Source organism: Diorhabda carinulata, chromosome Y, assembly GCF_026250575.1.
Source record: "Diorhabda carinulata isolate Delta chromosome Y, icDioCari1.1, whole genome shotgun sequence".
Taxonomy (NCBI): domain Eukaryota; kingdom Metazoa; phylum Arthropoda; class Insecta; order Coleoptera; family Chrysomelidae; genus Diorhabda; species Diorhabda carinulata.
The window spans coordinates 1,822,970-1,831,269 of NC_079473.1; the positions used below are offsets into that span (position 1 = coordinate 1,822,970).

An 8,300-nucleotide genomic window follows, 5' to 3' on the forward strand; every position below is an offset into this window, starting at 1 on the left:
CTGTGGTCAATATTCAGAGTAGATCAAAGATCTCCTACCTACGTATGTTTTAATTTAAGTTTTATATATTAGTATTTAATATTTAGTTTTCTTTATTTAATATTAGGATAATAAAGTCTTAATACCTAGGCAAATCGTTCTAAAAAATTCATTTGTTCCTACCTACCTATTAAGATCTGTATCTATACCTTGTTTTTAAACTAGGAGGAGTAAATTGAGTTTAAGTTGGCAATTCTGATGACTTGATTGGCTAGATGGCAGCCAGTTTCATACGATACTTTTTACAATTTACACATCTGTGACAAAATACTTGTCAATACCTATATATATATATATCCCCTTTTATAGCGTTATACGCCTTTGGGTTCCTAATCTCCAGGCCTGTCTATCTTGCCAGTCGTCGACTGCTAGGTTCCTTTCGGACATTGCTCTAGTGATTCCTTGTAGCCATGTTCTAGGTGGTCTTCCCCTCTTTCTTTTTTCTGTGGGGGTCCATTCTAATATTATTCTTGGTAGTCGTTCTCTTCCCATTCTCTTAACGTGTCCGTACCAAATCAACTGTTTCTTTTCTATATCTTCTACTAAAGTTCTTTCTACTTTCAATTGTCTTCTTATTTCCTCGTTTCTTATATGTTTCGTTCTAGATATTCTTGCTGCTCTCCTCCAGAAATCCATTTCCACTGCATTTAAGTTATTTTTTTGCTTTTCTGTAAGTTGCCAAACCTCGGAGCTATATGTAATTATTGGTTGTAAAATGGCGTTGTATATTCTCTTTTTTGTTTCTGGTCTAATATTCTTTTGCCACAGCACTGAGTTCAGGGATCTTATTACTTTTCTTCCTTTGGTTATTCTGTCCCTAATTGTTTCCTCGTTTCGTCCTGTTGTTGTTAGTTTTACACCTAGGTATATGCATTCCTTACAGTTTTTAATTATTTTTCCCTCTAGATCTAAATCCCCAGGTGAATCTTCTGATCCTATACATATGTATTGTGTCTTCTCCGTGCTAACCTGTAGACCCCATTTTTGGTATTCTTCTATAAGTTTTCTAGACATGTACTCCAGATCTTCTTTTTCCTGTGCTACCACTACCTGGTCATCGGCATAGTGCAGTGTATACAAGGTGCTCTCCCCAATAGTTAGTCCCATTCCTTTACATTTTTTCTTCCAAACTCTTAGGGCTTCATCTATGTATATGTTGAACAGAGTTGGGGATAAACAACACCCTTGTCGCAAGCCTTTGGTTGTTTTGAAGCCGTCTGTCACCTTGTTACCTATTTTTATTTTTGCTGTTGTGTCTCTGTATAGTTCTTTTATAGCCTTTATTAGAGTGGTATTTATGCTCGTTCTTTCCAGAACCTCCCATAATTTTGAGACAGGTACTGTGTCATACGCTTTCTTCAAGTCTACCAATAGTAGGTGCACTTCTTGTGATCTTACGGTTCTCTTTTCGATTATTTGTGATAGACAGAAAATACTATCTATCGTCGATCGACCTGCTCTGAAGCCGTTTTGTTCCTCGGATTCGTATGGGTGATATTCTTCACAAATGATCTCCTTTATTATTTTTCCGTATAACCTACTGAGCGTACTAGTCACTGTAATGCCCCTATAATTATTGCAGTCTTCCTTATTTCCTTTCTTGTATATGGACGTGATCCATCCTTCTTTCCACGTTTGCGGTGGCCTATTTGTTCCTGCTTTTATTAATTCTGCAGGTATTCCCTCTGGACCAGGAGCGCGCCCTTTTTTAAGTAGTGTTATAGCTTTCTTTGTTTTTTCTACGTTGATTTTTATTGGTTCACCTGTAATCCGTATGTCTTCAGCCGGCATGTTACTATATTCAGATCTCTGTTCTCTGAGTAATGAGCGGTAATAGTCTTGCCATTTATTTGGTGATATGGTGCCTATTGGGATATTTTCTTTTCTGCCAGATCTAACATTATCTATAAATCTCCACGATTCCCTGGATTGGCGTCCTCCTAAATAGGTATCCAATTCCTTGCATTTATTTTCCCAGCTGAGGTTTTTGGCCTCTATCGCAGCGGTTTTAAATTTTGATACAGCTTCACTATATTGTTCCCTATGTTCTGCTTTTTTAGTGCTTAGCCAGGTATGATACAATCGTTGTTTTTGTTCTTTTAAATTTTGCAGTTGTTCAGTCCACCAATAATTTCGTGTTCTCTTTCTCATTTCTTTATATCCTAAGGCTTCTTTGGCTGCTTTGTGTATGCTGTCAATTACTACTTTGGTAAGATTGTCTGTTGGTTCTTGTTCGTACTCCTGTGGGAGGTTTTGGTCCAGTCTTTGTTGGTATAATAATTTTATGCTCTCGTTCATAAGGCTTTCTATATTATAGTTTGGTATATCTATATCTGTTAAATCTTTACTGTTTTGCAGTTGATTCTTTTGTTTGTTGTCTTTGATTATTGGCATTATTAACTTAGCTTTTATCAGATGATGGTCACTTCCACATTCTGCGGATCGATATACTCTGACATTGTGCACTTTTATCTTCGTTTTTTGTTTCATTATAAGATAGTCGATTATTGATCTTAGATTTCTAGTTATTTGCGTCCATGTATATGTGTGTATTTCCTTATGTTTAAAATACCCATTCATTATTCTTAGTAAGTTATGTTGACAGACATCTATCAACCTGGAGCCATTATCATTCCTGGTATTTTCACCGTAGGGCCCTATTATCTCATGCTTCGTTTCTTTGCCAGTTCTAGCATTTAGGTCTCCCAGTATTATGATACCTAACCTAAAAATATTTTGTACTTGTTTACAGTAAACTTTGTTCATTCGTCATTTCTGGTTATTGTGGATTGCTTTGTATATCGTACGATAAAAGAATATCGAAGTACGGGAACAGTTGTTAGTCCAAAACATTCTGGAGGTCGTCCAGGTCTTGTTAAAATATTTGATGAAACTAGTAAAAATATCATTCAACGAATCATACATAGTTTCTTCTTTTAAAACGAGATCCCCACATTGACAAAAATTTTAAATGAAATTGAGAAAAATACGGATTTACAAAATATCTCTCGTTCATCATTATACAAACTTATGACAGAAATCAATTTCAAGTAAGTAATTTTGTCATGTTTTATATAAAGGACATCATTATTTTATCATTACCCATTTGTTTGTTGTAGCTTATGATTTTTTTAACCAACCTAAATAATCTATTTAGTCAAAAAATAATTATTTGTCATATAGGTACTAATATCTCCAATTAAAAAGTGTATCATATTCATACATTAATGTAGATAAAATTAATAAAACTAAAAATAAGTTTCAAATAAAGACAAGCCTATTAAGATGTTAACAAATAATCTAGCATAAGTATAGGAAATTTTAATGAACTTTCCCTTATACAATCTGCAGGCCATTATATTTAAATATACCTATGTTTATCAAATATAGAAATAAAAGTAGGTAGTGTGTGGGTATCCCTTATCTTTTATTTATTTAGTGTGTATTAAATATTCATGTAGTATGTATAAATTTTTAGATATTTGAAAAGGAGCCATAAAAGTGTTTTAATAGAACGTGATGATATTGTAAGGTGGAGACGACAATACTTAACATCTATCAAACGTTACAGGTCAGAAGGTAGACCAATTTATTCTTAGATGAAACCTGGCTAAATGAAGGTCACACAAAAGCAAAAGTTTGGATAGATACAAATATCAAAAATAAAACCCAAGCTATTAACGAAGGATTATCTACAGGTCTTAAAAGCCCATCAGGAAAAGGTAAACGTCTCATAATTCTTCATGCTGGATGTGAACAAGGATTTGTTAATGACGCATTACTCGTTTTCGAAAGTAAAAAAACTGGAGATTATCATGAGGATTAGAATGGAAATATCTGCAAAGTTGCTAGTAGTTTAAACATTGAAGAAATCTACCTTTGTTTCATCATTGGGCTGCGAATTTAAACGTTTTAATAACTTGATCATTCAAATCCACATCATGTAACTCGCATTTTTTATACCCCCGGAAATTTCTTCCACTTATTTTCTACTTCGCCATCACTATTGATGCTATGTTATTATCAATCTCTCATATTATAAATAAACGGTAATTACCACTTATTCACATAATTATTTAGCAGGTTATCACATTTATTATTTATAAATAAAAACATAACCTTTTGACTTTTCACTTATTTCAGTTCCATGATTGTCACCTGGGCCAATGAAAAGCCGTTTTGAAGTTAATATTCAGATTTTGAACACGACAATATCAGAACAGACTCTTAATCAGGGCTGTTCACTAAATCTAGTAACTTTTAATGGTGTGATTCAGGTTTTTCAAATTACTCCTCCTAGTTTAAAAACAAGGTATAGTTAATTCTAAAATACTAGGTGAGTATCTACCTAATTTCGAGAGGTGCCAATTACTATGAAGGCAGAGTGACGACGAATGTAAACGTAGTGCCAACGATTATGAAATCTAGACATTTCTTTTTATTACTTGAATTTTCAATACATAATAGATATAGAGATATATATGATATTGTCAACATAAAATCTGAACTGTGGGATATCTAACCCATTAACTGCTTATTCACATAAGCAATTTATAATATAGCTACGGAATAATGAAATTAGACAGGAACAATAGTGCCAACGACTATCGTCTTTACCCTGTTGTTAGACGTGGATCATTTGAACGATTTATCCGTGTATGCGTAGCTTATTTATGTGTCACAGCAATAGATATGAAACGTAAAACGAGGTGACACGCTCAATGTCATAACCTCACTTTGAACGACATTTTTATTGGGAAGACAATAGGGTCAGGTTGTTACGTGAGATATGATATATATGGTTGGTTTTTATTTCATTTTTTACCAATGGGTTTAGTTCACACAGCAGTGAACATATATGTATTACTTTTCGATAAAATGTTTAAATTATAGTCGAGTGACGCTAGCAGATATTTAATTATTATTTCAATTATTTTATTGATTGGCTTAAAATTTGAGTGTGAGTTTATAAATTTGAATAAAAAAGATAATGGGAGTTTTTTTTTTAATTTCTATATTTACTTATTACTCTGGGCATTTTGCAGGAGAAAGTAGCTTCTATGAAACGCATTGTTAATGAACGGTTTAAATTTAAAGAATTATTTATCCATACACAGAGATACAGAACATGGTCAAAAAATGGGATTCAGATGGAAAAAACTAGAAATAACAAGAAAGTTTTTATAGAGAAGTACATCAAGCAAAATCAATTGAATATTTTAGATAATACCAGAGTTACCAGACGTCCCGCCTTAGGGGGGACAGTCCCGCTTTTGTTGATCGGTCCCGCATTTTATTAATTAATTCAAAGTCCCGCTTTTTAAGTAAATTGTCCCGCTTTTACACGTACTCAGATAAAGTTTTTTTGTTTAGCATTATTGGTAACGCTTTTTAGTATTCCGGGCTTTTTTTAAGCATCGTAGGTTAAACGAATGATCGTTGTTTGTTCGGATCGAATACTTTCTTCGCCTTTCAGTCTGACAAGATGTCTGGTTGTGTTTCATCTCTTTTTATTCCACCTTAATAAAAAGAGATAAAAGGCAATAGCTGATTAATCGGGTTAATCGGCTGGATCTCTGTTTCCGTCGTAAAAGCCCAAGATTATTTATTTTATTATACATTATCAGATAGTCTGAGTTTATTTTGGCGTCCAGCTATATAAATAATAATAAAATGGCCACATAATCGGATTCTTCCGTTTCCTCTGACGAAATAGATTGGTTAGAAAAAAATTATGGAGTTTATGAAGATATAGTGGATTGTTTAAGTGAAACTACAGATGAAAAGCCGCCATCACCCGTGCTGTGTGTGGACACGGAAAATGACAAAAATAATCACATTGCTAAGAATTAATTGGTAAGGTTCTAATTATTTTAAACGTAACTAAATTTTCAACTGCAAATAATGTAATAACTAATAAGGCTTCTATCCTGTCTATCTTGTAGCAGTCTACGAAATCTACGATAAAATTATTGTGCTTTATATCATATGGAATTTTTTTAGACAAATGAAGCAGAATCCCCTCCAAAAATGAACGCTTTGCTGAAGATGAAAATAGTTCCTACTCGTCCCCATCAGAAAAATCTAAGGATATTTCTTACGGCATAGTTACAAATTTAGAGAAACAATTGCAGGCGTAACTGCCTATTGTGCTGATAATGCGTTAGTGAATTTTGGCAAAAACCAAAGTGTTTTTATAGAAATTAAGAAATTGAACGACAGCATTAATACCCATTAGTTGTGTATGCCATATAGTCCACAATTCTGGTAAAAACGGCCAGAAAGCCTTAAGGTATGGTACCATTCGTTAATTTATATTCAATTTTGAATTTTTTTAAGTTTAAAGAAAATCTAAAGTCTAATTAAAATTCATTTTAGATACAATATTGAACTGATTGTGATTAAATGCTACAATGAATTTTCAAGCAGCACGAAAAAAACTGAGTGAAGCGAATTGTTAAAACTGTGCCAACCAGATGGCAGAAAGCAGCAGAAAGGCTTTTAAAGATGTTTCAACCAGTAAAATCTTGATTTTTTCAATGGAGTCCCTACCAGCCATTTTACAAAATTTTTTTTCAAGATGAATTTGCCGAGGCATATTTGGGTAAACAATGCTACTTTAATTAACATAAAAAACCATTGCATTTTAGGATTCTTAGTAAATTTTGGTTCCACATTGCAAACCACCATTCAAAAATTACAATCAGATAAAGCTTTAATACTAGAACTTCATGAAACAATGATCTTTTTACGAAGAAGTCTACAAACTAAACTCTATCAAGAATTTTATGGAGCCATGGAGCATATAATGCTAAAATCTGAGAATAGAGATAAAATTGTACAGTTCAAGAGACAGGCAAATGCTTTCTTGGAAAGGACAATATCTTACTTGGAAAAATGGTAATATTTACATTTGTGGTGCATTGGTGCAAAGGAAAGAAATAAATTAGAAAGATATTAAGACTATTAAGTCTCTTTAGTATCTTAAGTCTCCAATAATACAGCCATGTAATTCATTGAATTACTCATAATTGAGTATAAATTTTAACCAAATTTCGATGGTAGTAGTACTTAGATATTACTCGATAAATATTAAGTAAGTATTAATTATTAACCCATTAGCGCCTAGCGGCACCATACGGTCCAAGCAACCACTTAGCTTTTCTATCCTTATATCGCCTTGAGAACAATTTTTTGGAGAGGGGATTGTGAGTTATTCATAGCTGGCACTCGTATCCCTTCGTATACCTGAATGCATTTTACTTGGAATTAGTGGTAGTTCTGTAAGGTTGTGTTAAACTCGAGTGATTTTTTTGAAGTATTATTTCAGTCATATTTTTCAAGTGATAAAGTTACTGAGATATATGTGGTAGGTAAAAGTGTGACTCTATGTATCTGATATCGTTATTTAGTAAATTTCTTTTCCAATTTTTCTTAAATTAGTTGTGGGACCACTCATAATTACTTAATAATCATATTAATCATAATTAAGCACATGGCTTAATATTACGTCATTATTTTAGGTTCAAGTAATGCATCAGTATATAGAGTCCTTAAAGAACACAAGGAAAACATTTTGACGGAACCTAAAGAATATTCTAGACCCAAGCCCATATTGGATAATATAAATGACGAACAGAAGGCGGCGATTAGAAGAATCGTACATTCCTTTTTCTTAATGAACGAATTGCCAACTGTCCAAAAAATAATGATGGCTATTGAACAGCATGAAGATTTGCCGAAATTAAAGAAAACAACCCTGAAAACTTTACTCCACTCGCTTAATTTCTGGTATGTTCAAACTTAAAATTAAACTACCAATTGAATAATGAAATATTTCGTTCGGACATACATCAGTGGTTAAGGGAACGAAATATTAATTTTGAAAACAATATGGTGCGGGCAGAACTATTGGCATTGGTTAAAGAGAATCGGCCATTAGTCCAAAGATATGTCGTTGATGAGATGGCCAAAGAGAAAAATAAAATTGTTTTACGATTGCCACCTTACCATTGTGAATTCAACCCAATTGAACTCATATGGGCACAAATCAAGGGTGAGGTAGCAAGGAAAAACACAACATTTAAAATTAGTGATGTCCAAACTTTATTTACTAAAGCTTTAAATAATGTTACACAAACCAATTGGAGTAAGGCAATCCAACATGTCCGCTTTTTTCGAAATAAAATGTGGGACATTGATAAATTAATGGAAAAACAAGTGGAACCTCTAATAATAAATTTAAGAGCTGATTCGTCCTC

The 8,300-nt window shown here is 33.1% G+C and overlaps 1 pseudogene; it reads left to right on the top strand.

Moving 5' to 3' along the window:
- The first annotated feature begins 2,634 nt into the window (after positions 1-2,634).
- Positions 2,635-7,846, top strand: LOC130903100 (uncharacterized; annotated as a pseudogene).
- The last annotated feature ends 454 nt before the right edge of the window (positions 7,847-8,300 follow it).